The 20,218-nt window shown below is 45.6% G+C and overlaps 1 long non-coding RNA gene across 1 annotated transcript; it reads right to left on the minus strand.

The window, feature by feature from the left end:
• Nucleotides 1-1,280: 1,280 nt before the first annotated feature.
• On the minus strand, nt 1,281-19,751 carry LOC309622299. Its single transcript, XR_014240692.1, has 2 exons — nt 9,150-19,751; nt 1,281-8,817 (listed from the first exon to the last, which is right to left on the minus strand). It is a non-coding gene; the product is annotated as an uncharacterized lncRNA (long non-coding RNA).
• Between the last annotated feature and the right edge of the window lie 467 nt (nt 19,752-20,218).

The following is a 20,218-nucleotide window of genomic DNA, read 5'->3' on the forward strand; positions in this document are numbered from 1 at the left end:
GGGTCACGCCTTCTCCTCCTCTGGAAGGTCTAGGCCCTTCCACACAAAGGCCACGTTGTACTGAGTCATTTTTGGTCAGACTGTCCACAAAGTGGTTAAAGCTTCCAACACTTCGCTGGGCTGACCATAGGTCCAGGTTTCCCCAGGACACTCCTGATTCACACCTATTGTCCCGGGCCCCCTTTCATTCTCAAAAATGTCCCAGTTCGGTAGATAAACTATACAGTCATCCCAGCCTCAGGTATAAAGCTAGCAATGTAACCTGACTGAGGCAACAACTTGAATTTAATAACGCTATCCTTGACAGTCCAGTCCAACTGTGTGCTTGGATATGGCACTGTTTCCCAGGTACCGGGGAGTTATTCGGGCCCGGGAGGCCCTGCAGTCAATTTGCACATGACCAGGCTCGCCGAGGGCAGCTTGTCTGGTCGTCGAAGCTCCACTGGCCCTCTGAGAGCCCCTCTCCACCGCAGCCAGACTGACTCTCCAGGTGTCCACCGGCAGAAGCACTGTCCCTCCTCTGGCTGGAGGGGGAGGTGCCTGCTTTCCAAGGACCAGCGGTCAACAGGGAATGTCCACACCCCACCTACCACCCCCAGCCACCATCAGCAAACCTGGTAACCTGCCAGATTGCTAAGGAGTTTTGTCCTTTCCTCCCCTTCCTTCTTTACCTGGTGAAGAGAAGAACAGGCATTACAGCTTGCTTGTGCTTTAACCTAAACCCCGCATCTCTGCCTCTGAGTCAAACGGCTTCATAGGAAGAGCCTGCTTCTCTCTCCTTTGGAACCAGAAAATCGGTCAATCATCAGACTAACTCCCACGTTAGACTTTCCAAACAAAGTACATACATTATTAAAGTTATAAAACTGAAAAAGACTATTCTTATTTTGATGACTGGTTATTTGAAGATCTAAAAATATACGAGGGAACTCTGCACTCAAGAACTGATATCCAGGGGCTTCCCTGGTGGCGCAGTGGTTAAGAATCCACCTGCCAGTGCAGGGGACATGGGTTTGAGCCCTGGTCCGGGAAGATCCCACATGCCGCGGAGCAACTAAGCCCATGCGCCACAACTACTGAGCCTGCGCTCTAGAGCCCGTGAGCCACAACTACTGAAACCCGTGCACCTAGAGCCCGTGCTCTGCAACAAAAGAAGCCACCGCAATGAGAAGCCTGTGCACCGCAACGAAGAGTAGCCCCCGCTCGCTGCAACTAGAGAAAGCCCGTGCGCAGCAACAAAGACCCAATGCAGCCAAAAAATAAATAAAATAAATTTATAAAAAAAAAATGATATCCAGCAGCAGTGAGCTGTGCATTAACAAATATTATTGTATTTAATGTGTGCTGTTAGTCCTGAAGAATCATTTCCAAACAACCCAAAAACTAAGTATAGATATGTTGGATAAAACTCTAGTTTTCCTATAAGTAGTCAAGATAGGAAACAGACTTGTCTTTTTCAGGGAAAGTCACTGCTATTCACAACCACGTAGCAGTGCCCGGGTGCCTGGCTGAGTGTCTGGACATGAACTCGCTGCCCTCGCCGGCCCTCTGCATAGGTCAGAGCTATGAGGCATCTAGAATGTAGCTCCACGAAGGCACACATCTTGCTGTTTTTAACCCACGAACCTATCCCAAGCTCCTGCAGCTGGTGCCAGCACATGGCGATGCCCAAGTATTCACTGAAGAATGACCACAGCCCAACCACCTCGAGGTAGGATGTGTAAGAGCCATTCTCCACTGCCCTGAACAGCAAAGAAAGTATCAGAGGTCGTTACTACCAAGTGACTTGGTGGCAACAGCCATCTACGCAATGAGACCTTGAGTTGGGCAGGTGTGTTAGTTTTCTGTGGCTGCTATAACAAGTTACCACCAACTTAGTGGCTTGAAACACAGATTTCTTATCTTACAGTTCCTGTGGTTCAGGAGTCTAGAATGGGTCTCACTAGACTAGAAAACCAAGGTGTCGGCAGCTCCTTTCTGAAGGTTAGAGGAGAGTGCTTCCTTGCCCCTGCCAGCTTCTAAAGCTGCCTGCATTCCTTGACGCGCAGCCCCTTCTTCCATCTGAAACATCAGCAGCAAAGCACGTTCAGATCTCTCTTTTGCCTCCCTCTTCCACATGTACAAGGATCCCTGTGACCACACGGGGCCCACCCGGATAATCCAGGACAATCTCGCTAATCTTAAAGTCAGCTGATGAGCAACCTTAATCCATCTGCAACTTTAATTCCCCTTTGCCGCTTAACCTAATACATTCACAGGTTTGGGGGGTTAGGACATAGACCCTTTGTAAGCATTATTCTGCCTATTACAGCAGGAAATCTAAACAGTCTCTTTCTTATCAAATTGTATGCAGACACCAAGAACTTGAATTTGGAATGATAACCTAAAATACTTTTGCCGAAGCTAAGTATATGTCAAGAGCACATTCTGGGTTGACCTTCTCCCTCACTTTCGAGGCTTTAGACTGGGCTGCTTTGAAACTCCCCGACTACCATGCTCTCTCCTGGCTCAGAACCTCTGCACAAGCTCTTTTCTCCCCCCGGAATCCTCCTACTCTCCCTCCTCAGGCCTCTGCTTAAAACCCTTCGGGTACCTTCCAAGCTAGGCCGGGCCCCACCTCTTATAAGTCCTCATCTACCTTCCCTTCCTAGCACGACCACGGTCAGTAATCATGACATGTGCGAGGAACTGCGTACTGGCCACCTCCCTCAGCAGAAGGTCAGCTCCATGGGGGCAGGGCCATGTCTGTTCTGTTCACTGCTGTGTCCCCCAGTGTCCAGCTCAGGGTGAGCACTGAACTCAACAGGTATTTTTAATGAACCAAATTCATCATAGTAATTTACACAGCTAAAAGGTGAAGTTCACTTTTAATGATTTCAACACAGCAGATTTAATAAACTAAACTGAGAAACCTTCCACTATTTCTACAAGTGGCCCTGTAAAGACAGAGGAAAACGGGGGACAGCACTGCCTGCTGCCCACCCCATCCCTTGGCCTATTTCCAACAAGTCAGACATTCCTTTGATGGCTCCAGTTGGTCTTCAAAGTATGTCGGTATTCTGTTTTGTACGGTGATTTTTAAACTGTATGTAAAAGCTAGATTATAATGCATAATGTAGCATTGTTTCAGAACAGTTATGCCAACAAATCTGAGTAAGTGATGGTGAAATGCTGGCAGCCAGTCTGAGAGCACAACCTTTCAATCACCCCCCTGTTCACTCCTTCATTCCTTCAGCAAATATCTCCCAAGCTCCCTGCTGCAGGAAGCGCTCTGCCCACGCTGTGACCGGCTGCCTCCCCGCCTCAGCTGGACCTGTTCGAGCAGTCAGTGGTTCCAATTTCCAGGATTCCTACCAATTAATGCCTTCCCAAGAGACACAAAGGAAACTGGTCTTAGCAACACCTTACACAGACAGCAGTTTGCCTTCACGGCCCACACTGCATCTGGGAACCGCAGGAGGGGCTGGGAGGTTTCAAAGGTAGCTTTAACATCAGTGCTCTTACCCATAACCCAGCTGCAACAACACACACCAAAATGAGCCCATAGGATGGGTTTTGGGAGAAAGCTTTAAAACATCAACTTGTCAAATGAAGCTTGAACTTTGTTTCTGGTTTTAAGCATGCAGAACCCATAAACCCTAATGTTTTTGAATGTCTTTACTCAACCCACTTGGATTCTTCACAGGGCTACTTACAGATGAGAAAATACAGGAGAACTGCCCTGTTCCTGTATGTGGGGTCACCATGTGGCTCTGGTCCTATGACACTGCTACCTTGTTACCACCATCACTTCCCCTCCCCGCCCCACCGAGACTCCAACCGACCGACCATCTGAATTCATCCTTTCCACCAGGCTCTTCGTTCATGCTTCCACTCTGCGCAGATGCTGTCCACTCCCCGCAGAATGTCTGCCGCATACCAACTCTTCCCTAGACCTCCACTCAACTCCAGCATCACCTCCACCAGTGAAGCCCAGCCCTCTCTGCCTCCTCAGGTGTTGGTTGCCATGTGGACCGTAGCTGAGCCCTGGTATCCCTGTGGGCAGACCCAATGCCCACCAACCCCCACAAGGCCCTGGTTTCCTGGAGGAGCTCATGGAGCCCAGCTTGATCTCATCTGCGCCCCTGATTTTAGGGAGACAAGAATAAAGGTTCAAAGAGGACCTGCCCAGGTCCTGTGGTCAATTACGCAGCCTGCATTTAAGACCTTAATAGTCAAAATAGTTAACCACCTGGAAAGAAGAGCTAGAAAATCGAGGGAAACTGGACAAGGAAACTGACTACATTCCGCCTCTTTCTGAATCAAATTCTAAAACCATATTTCATTCACTGTTTGAGAGGAATCCCCAGAATATCAAATTCCTCCACAATCTTAGCAGTAAGATTAAGCCCCAGGGGCTCCTCTTCACTGTTAGAACTTGCCATGATAATTCTAGGAGGGCACCATGCAGAGCGCTTTGAACTGTGCGCTCACATCCCTTATTTAAGAGGAGAGGGACCCAAGAGTCTCTGTGGCTTCCCAAGTCTAATTTCATATTGATCTTCCAGTCCCGTCCAATTAGGAACTAGACTGGGCAGCTGGAGGAAAAGGCAGCGAGGCCTATGATACGAGCCCAGCAATACCTGCCAGATTTATCCTCCCCCTCGCTGGCGGCTCCCCTTCCAATAGATCTTGGAGGCTCTCCTTGTCTCTGGCTATACTCTTGTCCCGGGGCTGGAAACACCTTCATTTAACAGGTGACTCTCAGAACATCTTTTCAGCCCAGACCTCTCCGCTAAGCTCCACGCTCCGACACCCAGCTGTCTACTAGACGTCAGCACTTAGCATCTCACATTTAATGTGTTCAACACAGAACTCAGCTTTCCCCCAGCCACGCTTCCCACAAGCCTTCCCTCTCTCGGTAAATGTACACTAACCACCCACGTGTCTGTTCAGGCTAGAGACCTAGGAGTCATCCTTGATTCCTCGCTTTCCCTCACCTTCCACATCCGAGGCATCAGTACATTCTCTTGGCTCCGCCTCCACATTTCACTCTGACCCACTTCTCGGTGGCTCCTTTGCTGTAAGGATGGTCCAAGCCTCCATCTGGTCACACCTGGACAACTGTAATATCCTTCTGACCGGTCCACCTGCTTCCACTCTCGTCCCGCCCCAGCCCATCTCCGCAGAGCAACCACTGCTCTTTCTACGTCTTAAGTCACATCACATCACCCCCCTCTGCTTACAGCCCTCACTGGGTCCCCATGGCCACTGGCATGAAATGCAACCTCCGGCCATGCTGCACAAGGCCCTACGTGAACTGCCCTTTACCTGCCGCTCTAGCCTCACTCACCTCGGGTGTGCACTCCTGCCACACTGGCCTGGCTTCTGGCATTTGAACACACCAACCTGGTTTCCATTTCAGGGTCTCTGCAGTCACTTCCTTTGGCTGAGACCATTCCTGCCTCAGATCTTTGTGGGATGCACCCTTCACATCCCTCAGGGCTCAACTCAAAAGTCACCTCCTCAGAGAGGCCCTCCTTACTCACCCTACCTAGAGCTCTCCCTAAGTCACTGTCTACAGATTCTCCCTATGTAATGATCTTCACAGCCCTCATCAGTACCTGAAATGATGATGTTTGGCACTTTGTGTCAACTGCCCATCTTCCCTGCAGTAGAATGCTACTGGCTCCAAGGGTGCGGGGGCTCTTCTTTTGCGCCCTGAACACACACCTAGAGCAGTACCTGGCAGGTAGATACTGCTCATGCATCCCAAGCTCTGCCTTAGCAAAGGAGATTGCTCCCTACTCAGGTGTGCTAACTACTCACATTTGTACAGCACTCTATAATTACAAAGTCCTTAACATACGCTTTTATTCAGCTATGTCTCAGCAATTGGGAGGTAGGTATCTGCGTCTCAGAGATGAAGAAACCGAGGCTCAGACACCACCTGGCATGGGCAGGGCTTCCCACGTGCCATACTCTTCCCACTGCAATGGCAGCCACCCCCTGCTGTCTGTCCCCACACTAGCCATCCATCCTAGCTGCCCCTATGCCCCTCACCTGCCAAGCACACAAAGGTCTTGGTGCCTTGGCTCACACCACCCTGCCCCCGGCTCCACCAAATCCTCCTCAACAGCAACTTCCAAACTCCACCTCTAGGCTTTATATATCAAGACCCTGTCTCAAGTTTCACCTCTCCAAAGTAAACTTCCCTGGACCAGGATTTCTCCCAACTTCACTTAATTAGACTACAAACTCCTTGAGGGCAGGAATCTGGTCCCTTTTTTTTTTTTTTTTTTTTTAAATAACCTCAAGGGGTGTTTGGCCCAGAAAAACCAAAACCCTATTTAACTATACTAACTGGCTGATCCAGTAGGGCAAGCCTGAGCAAAAATTCACAGTGGAACAAATCTGTTCACCTCCTAGCCTTGGGTTTTCACATTTACACAGAAAGGTAAATTTTCTCTATGAACTACAATCTCACTTTCAAAAGACTAGATTTCTAATAACCTTCCAAGAAATCACATGAGAAATACATACCCTAACCTGCAAATCAGGGCAAATAAGCAATTATTATTAATACACTGGAGCTATCATCTCCCATGCTCTTACAATGTATTAGGCACTCTGCTATGAGTTCTTTAAGAAGTAGACACTGTTACTACCACCCATTTTACAAATGTGGATGCAGGTTCAGAGAGGACAAGTAACTTGTCCAATGTCACACAGCTGGTAATTGATGAAATAGGGGTTTTGCCCAACACTCCCTAATCTTGCTCTACATCACTACACCCAAATTTTTCTTTCTGCTTCATTGGAAAACATCACCAAAGTACTTTAATCTATCCACCTTTTTTAAAAAGTATTTATTTTACAAGAGTTATAATTAAGGTCTATAAAGCGCTTTAAGATCCATGCCACAGGGGCCCAAAGGATACTTGTGGCCTTTATGTGGATCACAAGACCAGTCATCTTGTCCTGGCCTTCCCAACATTTCTTGAGACTTTTTTCCTGTCTCCTTGATGAAACATGCTGGAACTAAATTCAATCTCCAGTGACTATGAAACTCCTGTGACGTCTGAGCCTGAGTGTTCTAGTTCTTACTTGACTCAGTACATTTTACTACAGGTGTGTCTCTGACTAAGAACAAGGGAGCTCATACAATAAAAGAACACCCAAAGCAGAACATGTTTTTATTATCCACAACATGCAACTCCTCTTCCGGCTCAGAACCTCAACCATCAACTGGGGGAAAAATGTGAAATCACGGAATCAATTTCAACTATTTAACTGGAATGCCAACAAGGGCGGTCAGATCAGCAACATGGAGAAGCGGGTGGGGAAGGAATTCTGGTTCCAGCCCTGGCATCAATTTTTGGAATGACCTTGGTTCAACACTTGCTTCTAACCTCCCAACAATAGAGATTTAAATAATCTCAAGGAAAAAGAATATAGTTAGCACCCAACAAGATAAAATCACAATAGATACTGGCCTATATTCAGAATGGCCAAGAATTCCACTTCAATTCAACAAAAAATGATAAAGTATAAATATATAACCAGGGACTTCCCTGGCAGTCCAGTGATTAAGACTCTGTGCTTCTAGTACAGGGGAGGCAGGTTTGATCCCTGGTTGAGGAATTAAGATCCCACATGCCGCACAGCCAAAAAAATTAATTAATTAAATAAATAAATATATAACTAGCTCATTTTAAAAAATAAAATCATGAGCTGAAAAGGGCTTTTCAGCTGACCAAGCAACTCATTACCAGTAAGACATCACTCAAGGAGTTATAATAAAAATGCTTTTATCCCATAATTCAAAAAGACACATGCACCCTAATGGTCACTGCAGCACTAGTTACAATAGCCAGGTCATGGAAGCAACCTAAATGCCCATCGACAGACGAATGGATAAAGAAGATGTAGTACATATATACAATGGAATATTACTCAGCCATAAAAAGGAAAGAAATTGGGTCATTTGCAAAGACATGGATGGATCCAGAGACTGTCATACAGAGAGAAGTAAGCCAGAAAGAGAAAAACAAATATCGTATATTAACGCATGTATGTGGAACCTAGAAAAATGGTACAGATGAACCAGTTTGCAGGGCAGAAATAGAAACACAGATGTAGAGAACAAACATACGGTCACCAAGGGGGGAAAGCGGGGCGGGGGTGGTGGTGTGATGAATTGGGAGATTGGGATTGACATATATACACTAATATGTATAAAATGGATAACTAATAAGAACCTGCTGTATAAAAAATAAATAAAATTCAAAAACCTAAATGCTTTTATCTACTGCAGTAAGAAAAGGAAGAATGAAAATCTCCAAGCAATCCTGTTTTTTCAGTTTTACAAAGCAGCTGTTTGTCCAGTGTGGCACTGGATCACTTCCTGTGCTTCTGAATTATCAGATACCTGACTTTCCAGTTGCCAAATCAAATCACATTTGTCCTTCTAGTGAGCCGTCCTTTTAAGAAACCTGTCTGAACTGGACTGTGAACCCACCCTCCCATCCTTGACCTTCACACAGTGCTTGGTACACAGGCATTTAGTAAATTTCTGGTAAATGAAATTTTATAATTATCATTGCATTTCATAATTTTAAATTCAAGTGTGTTGTTACCATACGGTTTTTCTACGGCAAGTGGACTGAGCATATCGTCAGTGCTAACTCAGAAAAAAAAATAAAAGACTCATTTCTTAAAGGCTGTTATCAAATAGCTCATTTGCAAAGGGAAAAGTGACTTTTCAATTTCCATCATGTTTCAGTCAAATACTTTTAATAAAAGCCAAGAGAAAAAGTATATTTAAAAAGCACATACCTGGGGCTTCCCTGGTGGCTCAGTGGTTGAGAATCTGCCTGCCAATGCAGGGGACACGGGTTCGAGCCCTGGTCTGGGAAGATCCCACATGCCGCTGAGCAACCGGGCCCGTGAGCCACAATTGCTGAACCTGCGCGTCTGGAGCCTGTGCTCCGCAACAAGAGAGGCCGCAATAGTGAGAGGCCCGCGCACCGCGATGAAGAGTGGCCCCCCGCTTGCCACAACTAGAGAAAGCCCTCACACAGAACCAAAGACCCAACATAGCCATAAATAAATAAATAAAATTTAAAAAAAAAAAATTGTGTTATTAAAAAAAAAAAAAAAGCACATACCTGGTAGGTCACTGTATCCATTTGACTATTCCAACAGCTTAGGAAATCCAGATTTTTCAATGTTTTGAAAAGGAAATTAATATGATCACATAGTTTATTTTCTAAATGAGATAACTGAAGCAACGGGCTTAGTAGCTGGGCCAGAGACTGCTGGCTGGCACCCAGTGCCGGTTTCCCCCTTTTTCCATAGTAAAAGAACTTTTAGCTGGGCATAGGGCCACCCTGAATAAAGACTACTCATCACAGCCTCCCTTTCCAGCTGGCCACACCATATAACTCGGACCTGCTGACTGGGACTCATGACCAAGTGTCACATGGCTGCTTCCAGGAATCTTCTGGGCCTTTGGCTCTATTCTTCTCTGTCCCTTTGTTCATCCTGCCTAGAGTGTAGATGCTGCCATCGTGCACTGTGAGCTTGAGGCCTGGTGGGGCAGCAAGGAGAATGACTTCTGGGTCCCTGACACCTCAGACCAGCTACCCGGACTTTTATATACAGGAGTAACAACAAAAACTATGCAAAAAGCAAAACCAAAGAGATTTTTCAAGTGAAAAAGAAAAGATTTAGAAATAGGATGCTGTGAACAACGACAAAAACATCGTTAAAAGTGTGCGTATATAAATATATAAATATTTATAGAAGTTACATTGCTAAACATTTACATCGTTTGCCACCCTACTCTTGCATTTAAAAATGGTATTTAAAAATATTGAGCAAGGCACTTGCCTGGTGGCGCAGTGGTTAAGAATCCACCTGCCAATGCAGGGGACACAGCTTCGAGCCCTGGTCCGGGAAGATCCCACATGCCGCGGAGCAACTAAGCCTGTGCGCCACAACTACTGAGCCTGAGCTCTACAGCCCATGAGCCACAACTACTGAGCCCGCGTGCCACAACTACTGAAGCCCGTGCACCTAGAGCCCATGCTCCACAACAAGAGAAGCTACCAGAGTGAGAAGCCCACGCACCGCAACGAAGAGTAGCCCCCGCTCACCGCAACTAGAGAAAGCCCGCGCACAGCAATGAAGACCCAATGCAGCCGAATTAATGAATTTAAAAAAAATATTGAGCAATCAATACGACTTGGAAACCAATTAATCAGCACAGATGGTGGTGTAGTATTGGAGCTACATCCCAGAGCGCCCTGTTGTATTAGGACATTTCCCCATTAGTTGCTGGATTGTGGCAAAATACGGGAGGGGGAGTGTCCTATGGGAAGAGTGGCCAGGGCAGTGTCGAAGGACACTCGGGAGACGGGGGAAACCTCTTACCAACCAGAAGTATTTTGACAGTTTAACAACTAGCACTACTTTATTGGTATACACTGGCTAAACATCCGTCCTACTTGGACCTGTCATTATCGGGATAATATGGTACATGCTTATCACAGCTACCACCTCCAGCTAGCCCACGCCTTCTTACCTGCCTGGTAACAGACTGGTAAGTCAAAACCGTAATCAGAAATGTGAGGGAGTTCCACGAAGACCTGGTGGGTTCAAGTCCTGGCTGTACCACCTATTAGCTGGGTGTCATCTGTATGGATTATCTGTGAAATGCTCCTATCTAAGTTTTCTCATAATGTGTTGCAAGGATCAAATGAAACGTCAAATAACCCTGTTAACTCCAAGGCAGGGATGAAGCACTACATGTGCTCTTATCAGTATCCGGTTAACACACATTCCAACAAGCCATTCTAATTTTAACAAGTACATTTTAACAAGCATAGGTCCAGGTGGGGCACAAACGCTGAAGCCATGAGGAATCCAACAGCTTGGGCTTAAGACTGTCAACTCTAGCTGTTGAAAAGATTCCAGCAGCTCTGCCAGCTGAGTAGCCTATAATAATATCAGATGGTAGGATATAGCTTGTGATAGAAAGTCATGAAGAGCAGCCAGACACACCTCTGGAATCAGCCACGATCATTAAAACAATGCTGGGCAAGCCACTGCACCAGGAAGTGACCCTCTACCTAAGGTGAAAGGAGGAAGGTATAAAATTCTTCACTGCAGCACTGCTTTTAACAGCAAAAGATTAGAAAATACCTGAATATCCAGATTGGTTCAGTGAATCATGGTTCATGCTTAAAAATGAACACTATGCACACATTAAAAATACTAAAGAAGCTCTTTATTTACATCAAACAAGCTCTAAAATATGCCGAGAAAAAAAAAAAAAAAAAAAGCAAGGTTCAGAAGAATACACATGGCATGCTATCATGTGTAAAAAAAAAAAAAAAAAAAAAACGTAAATCCTTTCACAGGTGTCTGCAAATTTATAAGCAAATATAAACATATACAACCAACTAGTAAAACAACTGTTGTCTCCAGGAAGAATAGGACGACTAGAGACCAGAAGTGCAAGGGTAATCTTTTTTTTAGTTTTTATATTTGTACCATGTGAGTATATTACCTATTCAAAGGTAAATTTAAAATGTAATTTTAAAAATGATGTTGGTTGATGGACACTGGCTTATTAAAAGCCTTGCAAAAAAAATGACAGAGATAGATGGTCATGGAGGTTAAAAATCAGTGCCCAAATCCCACTCCTGGGCATATACCCTGAGAAAACCATAATTCAAAAAGTCATGTACCACAATGTTCACTGCAGCTCTATTTACAATAGCCAGGACATGGAAGCAACCTAAGTGTCCACTGACTGATGAATAGATAAAGAAGATGTGGCACATATATACAATAGAATATTACTCAGCCATAAAATGGAATGAAACTGAGTTATTTATAGTGAGGTGGATGGTCCTAGAGTCTGTCATACAGAGTGAAGTAAGTCAGAAAGAGAAAAACAAATACCGTATACTAACACATATATATGGAATCTAAAAAAAAAAAAAAAATGGTTCTGATGAACCTAGGGGCAGGACAGGAATAAAGACGGAGATGTAAAGAATGGACTTGAGGACACGGGGAGGGGGAAGGGTAAGCTGGGATGAAGTGAGAGAGTGGCATGGACATATATACACTACCAAATGTTAAATAGATAGCTAGTGGGAAGCAGCCGCAGAGCACAAGGAGATCAGCTCAAGGAGATCAGCTCGGTGCTTTGTGACCACCTAGAAGGGTGGGATAGGGAGGGTGGGAGGGAGACGCAAGAGGGAGGAGATATGGGGATATATGTATATGTATAGCTGATTCACTTTATTATAAAGCAGAAACTAACACACCACTGTAAAGCAATTATACTCCAATAAAGATGTTAAAAAAAAAAAAAATCAGTGCCCAGAAATCACGAAAAGGCAAACCTCATAATTGTGTAGGACAAGCTCACACGTGCTTTCTGTAGGCAGCTGCAGGCAGGCAAGAGTTAGAGACTGAGTTTCACAGCCCACTCCAGAGGTGTGACGACACACCAATAAAGAGGCACATAAACCTGTACCTACTGTGTACCAGGCACTGTGCTGGCCGGCCATCTGGGCGTTACAATCAAGTGCAAATGTACTGTAATGGACAGAGGCTGAAATATACTGAGGAGGGACACAAAGTTTTTCAAGGCTGGAGCCCGCTGTGTCCCCCTTCGCCTGGCAAACTAATAAAGCTACTCCTTTCTACTCTTCCAAAAAAAAAATTTTTATACACACACACACACACACACACACACACACAGTGAGGAGAGGAAATCCAACCAGCTGAGAGGGTGGACAAGCTTTCCACCACAGTCAAGTGAGGTGCAGAATAAAATGCAATGACATCAGAAAGAGGAACTGTCACTTGGCTATAAAAGTCCACGAAACTGACAGCATTCAGGGGAACATCTCAGCTATGGAGAAACAACACAAAATGCTCACCCCTCACATCTTCCTTTAGAAGGGAATGAATGTGCCCAGTTCAGGAGCACCTCGATATGCAGGGTTTAAGTGCGGTAAGTACCTTTGATAAATAGCTGCAGGGTTCAATAAATGCCTTCGTCTTAGATGCTGTGGACACTGTCCAACCCAGCCCGAAGCAGCCACCTGCCACAGGGAAGAGCAGGAGTGAGTCACTGCCTGAGGCAGTACCTCACCTTACATCTAATCTAAAGCATGAATGAGAGGTGTGGAGGGAGCCTGGGTGGCTTGTTCAGAAACAGAGGGGGTAGGGATTCCCCATGGGGAACACACAACCACTTCTGCATGCTCAACCGCAATCCCAGGCCCGGCTCCTCATGGAGAAACGGTTATCTCAGGAACTCAGGATGGCAACTCTTTTTTTTTTTTTTTAATTTATTTAATTAATTTATTTTTTGGCTGCATTGAGCCTTCATTGCTGCGCGCGGGCTTTCTCTAGTTGCGGTGAGAGGGGACTACCCTTCGTTGAGGTGCGCGGGCTTCTCATTGCGGTGGCTTCTCTTGTAGAGGACAGGCTTCTAGGCGCGCGGGCTTCAGTAGTTGTGGTTCGCGGGCTCTAGAGCACAGGCTGAGTAGTTGTGGCGCACGGGCTTAGTTGCTCTGCGGCATGTGGGATCTTCCCGGGCCAAGGCTCGAACCCGTGCCCCCTGCATTGGCAGGCGGATTCTTAACCACTGCACCACCAGGGAAGCCCGGCAACTCGTTTTGATGAGCACAGATTTTCAAAGAAACTTGGTGGAACTTGAACAGATCTGCTTAAGCTTCCAGTGACATTTTATAAAAACAGACACATTGGCTAGATTGACCCCTGCAAGGGTGGGCAGGGGAGGTCGAAGACAGGGAGGGGCTCAAGTGCGGGGAGAGCTCTGGACACTAGGGGGAGGAGGGGAGGAGGGGTGGAAGGGCAGCTCTGCCAGTAGCTGGCTGCATGACCGACAACAAATCCTAGGCCTCCAGTTCTTGATCTATAACATGAGAGAGACGGACTACCTTTCTAGATCGTTCCCTGGGTTCCTTCCTAACTTCTGCAGGCGGTAAGTAGTTTTGGATATAAAGCAATCCACAAAAGCATTATTGGGTAATATGACTACTCTTTGTGCACGTGTGGGGGTCAGATTTCTTTTAAAGCACGTTTCCGTTTTATTTGTGAAGAATGACGCACGTCAGGCTCCACGTTAAAGCAAACACAGATAAATCAGTCCCAACCTCTTGCCTTCAGAGGGCCCACAATTCAGAACCACCAGTAAGCTTTATTTTGACAGCTCCCAAATAGCTTACTAGAAATTTCATACTGAAAACATCAATAAGAACAAAGAAAGCCTATTAAACTCAACAGATTCTGGGCAATACAGAAATTAGTCATTAGAAATCCAAAGAGACAAGGAACAGAGGAAAAAGATGATCGAATACCTGGGAGCAACTTTAACAGGGCTCTAAAGAAAGCAGGGGGTGGGTGGGTAGGGAGGATGGTATGAACAATGTATTTGCAAGACAAGCTAAAGCCGGCCTTACCAACAGGGACAGCTGTCAGTCTAATCTGATGCTCCCCAACACACACTTCCCTCCTGAACATCAACCCATGAATGTGCCCCTGTCACATCAAACCTCAGCTGCACCTGCACTCAGTGTGCCACTGAAATCGGTTTCATTTCAAAGCTACTAAGAGGTAGGTAGGAAGAGTAGCAAGATAAAAGAAACAAACGGCCAGTTTCTTTTAATCTGGTGCCATTTCCTCATAACTTAGCAAAAAACTTAAAACAAATTACTTCGGTTTCTCAAAGAATATGCGTGAGGAGCCCTAGGGTTCCACAAATGGAGCCAGGGGCACAGCTGCTGAAATCAACCAGGAGCCGTCCTTTACCAGATTGGAAAGCACATACTAAGCTAGGAGACGGAATTTTTTTTTTTTTTATAACATCTTTATTGGAGTATAATTGCTTTACAATGGTATGTTAGTTTCTGCTGTATAACAAAGTGAATCAGTTATATGTACACATGTATCCCCATATCCCCTCCCTCTTGCATCTCCCTCCCACCCTCCCTATCCCATCCCTCTAGGGGGACACAAAGCACGGAGCTGATCAAGGAGATGGAATTTTTAACATCATAAGTTTGTTAAAATTTTAATTCCATTGCCACTAATCTATGTTAGAATATCATATCAGATGATATGATTTAGCACAATTCTATGTTTAGGTATTTAGGTTTGGTTTATCAATATTTTATGGCCTCATAATGGGGCCATCCTGATTTCAGGGCACTCCAGAAGTTTAAGGAGTACAGGGGTGTTCACAGCCATGTGGATGCTTAACACTACTGAACTGTATACTTTAAAATGGCTAAGATGATCAATCTTATGTGTATTTCACCACAGTTCTTTTTTTAAAAAGTAGTAGTCCTAATATCAGGGCATAAAGGATCATTCTAAAGAAATGGTCATCCCACTTCCTATTTTCTACAAGACTTCAGTGTATTTGGGAAATTAACTCAAAGAGCTTAACAAATGCCTTTTGGGTACCCATTTCTGTCTATTAGATTGGAACCAAAAATGGACAAGCCATCAGCCTTGCTCTTAAGAAGCTCACAAACCAGCAGGAATAATGTCCATCAGGGAGACGTTTAGAGAGTGCCTTCCATATGCAGGGGATTTGGCCAGGCCAAGAGGGCAAACAGATGCTGTCTTACGTGCAAGCACCTATACATACATCAGCAGAGGCTAACTAATGCTGACCTGGAAAATTCTGAGACTCATCTGGAAGAAGTGCTATGGTCATCTGGAGTGCCCCCACTTGGCAGGGGGGAAAGGGCAACAGTGGCTGTGTATTTGCTATCGCTATACCAGGCCATTATGGGGGAAAGACATTTAAAAATGTAAGATACTGTTCTATTAAGAGCAAGACCACAGGGTACAGGTTCAATTACAGGAATCGCCTACCAAGATGCAGATGTGTATGGCATAGCACCTGGTGGACTGGGCATCGGGCAGCTGGGTTCCAGGACTCATGCCACTACTACCTAGCTGTCGCTCGACGTTCCTGGGTGTCAGTCACCCCTCTGCAGAGAAAGGGCTGCACCAGTCAGCGGTTCAACCATTTTCTCAGAAGCCCTGACTGACAGGGGAGATGAACAAGTATGGGGGCATAGCCCAAGATGACCACCAAAAGCTTGAACTGCCTTTAAAGCCTTGTGCTTTATATTAAAAACGTACTCATATTTCATTCTGCACTATACTGAGATAACTTTTTTGTTTTTTAATAACTCACCACCATGCCACCTCCGAAAGACGTTCCCTAATGAATCTGTGGTACACCCCAGGGTGAGGGTGGTAAGGTCCTGATGAGCCACACTTGGGTAACTGCAGAGATGTTCTATATCCTTTTGGATTCCGATTTACCTCAAGCTACCTCTTTAGCCAATAACACTTATCTTGAAAGAAGAGACTGAAAACTGCCAGTATTTTAGAAGCCACGGTGCCATTTAGTCTCATTTTCTACCTCCCTGACAACTCAACAAGGCCATACGTCATTTTTGTTCAATGCACGCAGTGAAATGCTGCATGCGTTGTCCATGATCACAAAGACAATCAATCGGGCCAGGGAACAGGAAGCCGGGCCTCGGCACCTCTGCGTGTTGCCCGCTCACTCTCACCCAGCATGGTACCCACCCACCTGCCAATGCCCCACCCCCACCATGTCCACCCAGCCTGCAGGACACACGGATGCTGGGCTGTCTGAGACAAAAGCAGATTCCGGAGCTGCAGATACTCCTACATGGGAAACGTCCACCCAACACATAAAGTGAGCCTTGTAAGAATTTAACAAAATAAGAAGCTGTGCTTCTCTGTAGCTCAGATATAGCATAAGAAACTGGAAATCCTTAAAAGGGTTTTGCCTTGTTTCCATCTTCTCTTCCTTCCTCCAAGTCCCGTATTTCCCCTTCCTCTCTTCAAGGCAATGTGATAGTTCCCATCTATCTGTGAACCTTCCCCCGGACTCTGGGGGCAACTTCACCTTTGACCTGACCCCCAAAGGGTAACCTCTGCTGTCTGCCAGACAGTAAAGATAAGGTAGCTACAAAACTCCCCCATGTGAGGGGATTATAGTACGATTTTAGTCTAAGGCAGCCACAACAGGAAAGGCTAGTGTTACTGGACGTGATGGGCATGACGCTAAGGGCTTCACACTCACTACATTCCATCTTCACAACTCTACCGGGTGGTTATCATTAGTGCCTCCATCTTACTGATGAGCACAAAGCAACTCGCCCAAGGTCAAGTCAACAGAATGTGAAGCCTCTGGGATTCAAACCCCACACTCCTTTGCCTCTAGAAGGGAGTTCTTACTCCTACAAGGCAAACTTCTATGCAGATGTTGAGTAAATTAGGGTTAATGATCTATTACTATTCACTGAGAAATTAGAAGCAACCAGAAAAACCTCACAGTCTCCCACTGAGATCACTACCCACCGACCTGCATCCGGGCCCCTTCATTCTGTGGTGTGATGAGAGCTACCTGTGCTCCAGTAACCAGGCTAACTTCTCCACTGGTGTATCCCTCTCACCTACTCACAGACATCACACCAGACGTTCTCCCCACTCCTGCATTCACTTTTCCCTTTCTACTGAATTATCCTCACCAACAGACCAGCTCATGGTCACTTCCTCCCCTCTTAAAAAAAAATAAGATTCCCTCTTGACCCCAGTTTCCCCTCCAGCTCTTGCTCTGCCCCCCTCTTCAGCAAAACTCAGAGCTCCTATTCTTTGCCTCCAATTCCTCTTCTAGTCTCTCACCAACCCACTCCAACCAGGCATTGCTCCCACTCCACTCCACAAGGGTTCTGATAAGGTCACCAATGGCCTCCATATTGCTAGGCCGGTGATCAATTCTCAGTGTCATCTGACACGACTAATTGATCACTCCCTCTCTGAAACACCTGCATCATGTGGCTTCCAGGATAGCACATCACCTAGCTCCCCACCTTACTGGCCATCCCTCTCCATGCCTGGTGCTGGGCCCCCCATCTCCCTAACCTCTACGTGGGAGCGCCTTGCAACTGTGTCCTTAGTCTCTATCTTCACTTCCTTGGTGAACTCATTCATTCAGCGCACCATTCTAAATACAACCTAGAAGCCCGGGGCTCCACTATTTGTATCTCCAATCCAAACCTTTCCACCTAAACTTCAGACTCATTTTCAACTGCCTTCTCAACAACTCCACTTGATGTCTAGACATCTCAAGCCTAGGATCTCCAAAATTAAACTGCTCTTCACCCCAAATCCATTTCTTCTATAGTCCACCCTAAACCATTGTATGACAACAGTTTTCTCTTTCAGCTTTTCTCTCTCTTATGTCTAGTCCATAGGAAATCCTGTTGACTTTACTTTCAAAATATATCCAGAATCCAACCACTTCTCACTGTCGTCACTGCTACTATCCACTATCATCTCTTACCTATTATTAAAAGGACCCTCCTCATTAAGATCACTACACCTATATACTTGAGTCTATTCTCAATAATGTAGCAGCTAGAGAAATCCATTTAAAATCTAAGTCAGAATATGTCATACTCTTCTCAGCTCCCCATCTCATTCGAGAGTAAAAACCAGTCTTTCAAAGACCTATAAGGCTCTACACAATTTGGCTCCAAGGAGACTATAGGCTTCCTTGCTGTTCCTGAACATGCTAGGCATGCTTCTGCCTCAGGGCCTTTGCACTTGTTCTCACCACCAGGGATACTTTCCCCCCAATACTGACATGGCTTGCACCTTCTCAGTGAAGTCTTCCCTGGCTGCCTGATGGCCAATCACTCCCTACCCCACTCCCACTCTTTGGTCCCTCTCTGCACTTCAATTTCCCCTGTATCACTATTACCATCTAACATAATATCCCTATTTATTTTGTTTGTCTCTTCCATCAGAACCTAAGTAGGAATTTTATCTATTTTGTTTGCTGCTGTATCTCTAGCCCTAGAACGGTGTCTGAGCATCTATTAGCAACTTTTATATGGGAAAAAGAAGAAGCTGGTTATGGTTTTTCTAGCTAGTCCAGAGCACACTCCCCTCCAAGTTTTTACTTGGTCCTCATGTTCAAGTAGGGATAAAAATCCCGATATCTTTTAGGTTGAAATATACAATATACATGCACATACATAGAAATAAACGAGCTTACAAAAGACCAATTTCTTATCCTATGTAGTGAAAAACCTTCTCTGTTGGCTTCTGGTTGGTGGTGTGGCTAAGCTGAGGGGATCATCCTCTGAGGGTCCCCAGGATGCTTCTCCACACTCCCACACCCTTTCTCAGTTCATCTCTGTAGCAGCCTTGGGCCCTTTCTGAATACACGGCTTAGAAAGTACTTTTCTTTCTAAACTGGCTGGTCTGATATGGAATGTGAAAAGACTTTACCAAGTGCTGTGCATTAAAACACTTCTCCAGCTGGCCCCCAAAGTCTTCCCTTGAGGTCTGGACCATCTAATTCAGTGGGTCTCTCCTTCGGTCTTCCCCAGGACCCTATCCTTGATCCTCTAGAAGGCCCAACAAAGTCCAGAGCCATCTCCTTTTGCACTTGCGGGTTCGTGCAGAGACTCTTCATCACCCAGATCTGAAAGCCATATCTCAACTTTTTCTGAGTATTGTCCTAAGTTGGCCCATGGGCCTACTCTCACTAGCAGCCATGAGGCCTCAGTGGCAAAGCCATTTTCCTAGAATCATGTCTGCATATCCACTTGAGCACATCTAAACCTCTTTAACCTTTTCCTTCTTTAAAAACTCTCAGGCATTTTAAATATCTTTTCCTACCTATCTCCAATCTCTCCAGAGCCTTGTAGAATTCTAAACATTTCCATTCCATTACTTCAAAATACCTTTGTTCTCAAGGGACAGATGAAACTACATTGCCAGGAGGAGGGGGGTCAGGCCATCACCTGACAGGACATATCAGTGGGAAGGGGACCCAGGAACAATTTTTTTACTCTCCTCAGCAAAGAGAGGGAGTACAGAACTTCAAACTCGCAGTGCTGCCGAATGGGCCATTCACACCAAGGAGCTACCATTTCACACCTACACTATGGCTCACTCTAATGGGATCCTCTAGTTAACTTTATATCATGTTGCTTTATCGGGACCACAGAAGACTGACCACTTGATCAATGGCAGTAAACCCTGAAGACAAGGACTCTGATTCTGCAAAAACAAAAGGTTAATTGGCTCAGGAGACCTACAGTTCAGTGACATCCTA

This window comes from Balaenoptera borealis, assembly GCF_965194805.1.
Source record: "Balaenoptera borealis genome assembly, contig: HAP1_SCAFFOLD_2042, whole genome shotgun sequence".
NCBI lineage: Eukaryota > Metazoa > Chordata > Mammalia > Artiodactyla > Balaenopteridae > Balaenoptera > Balaenoptera borealis.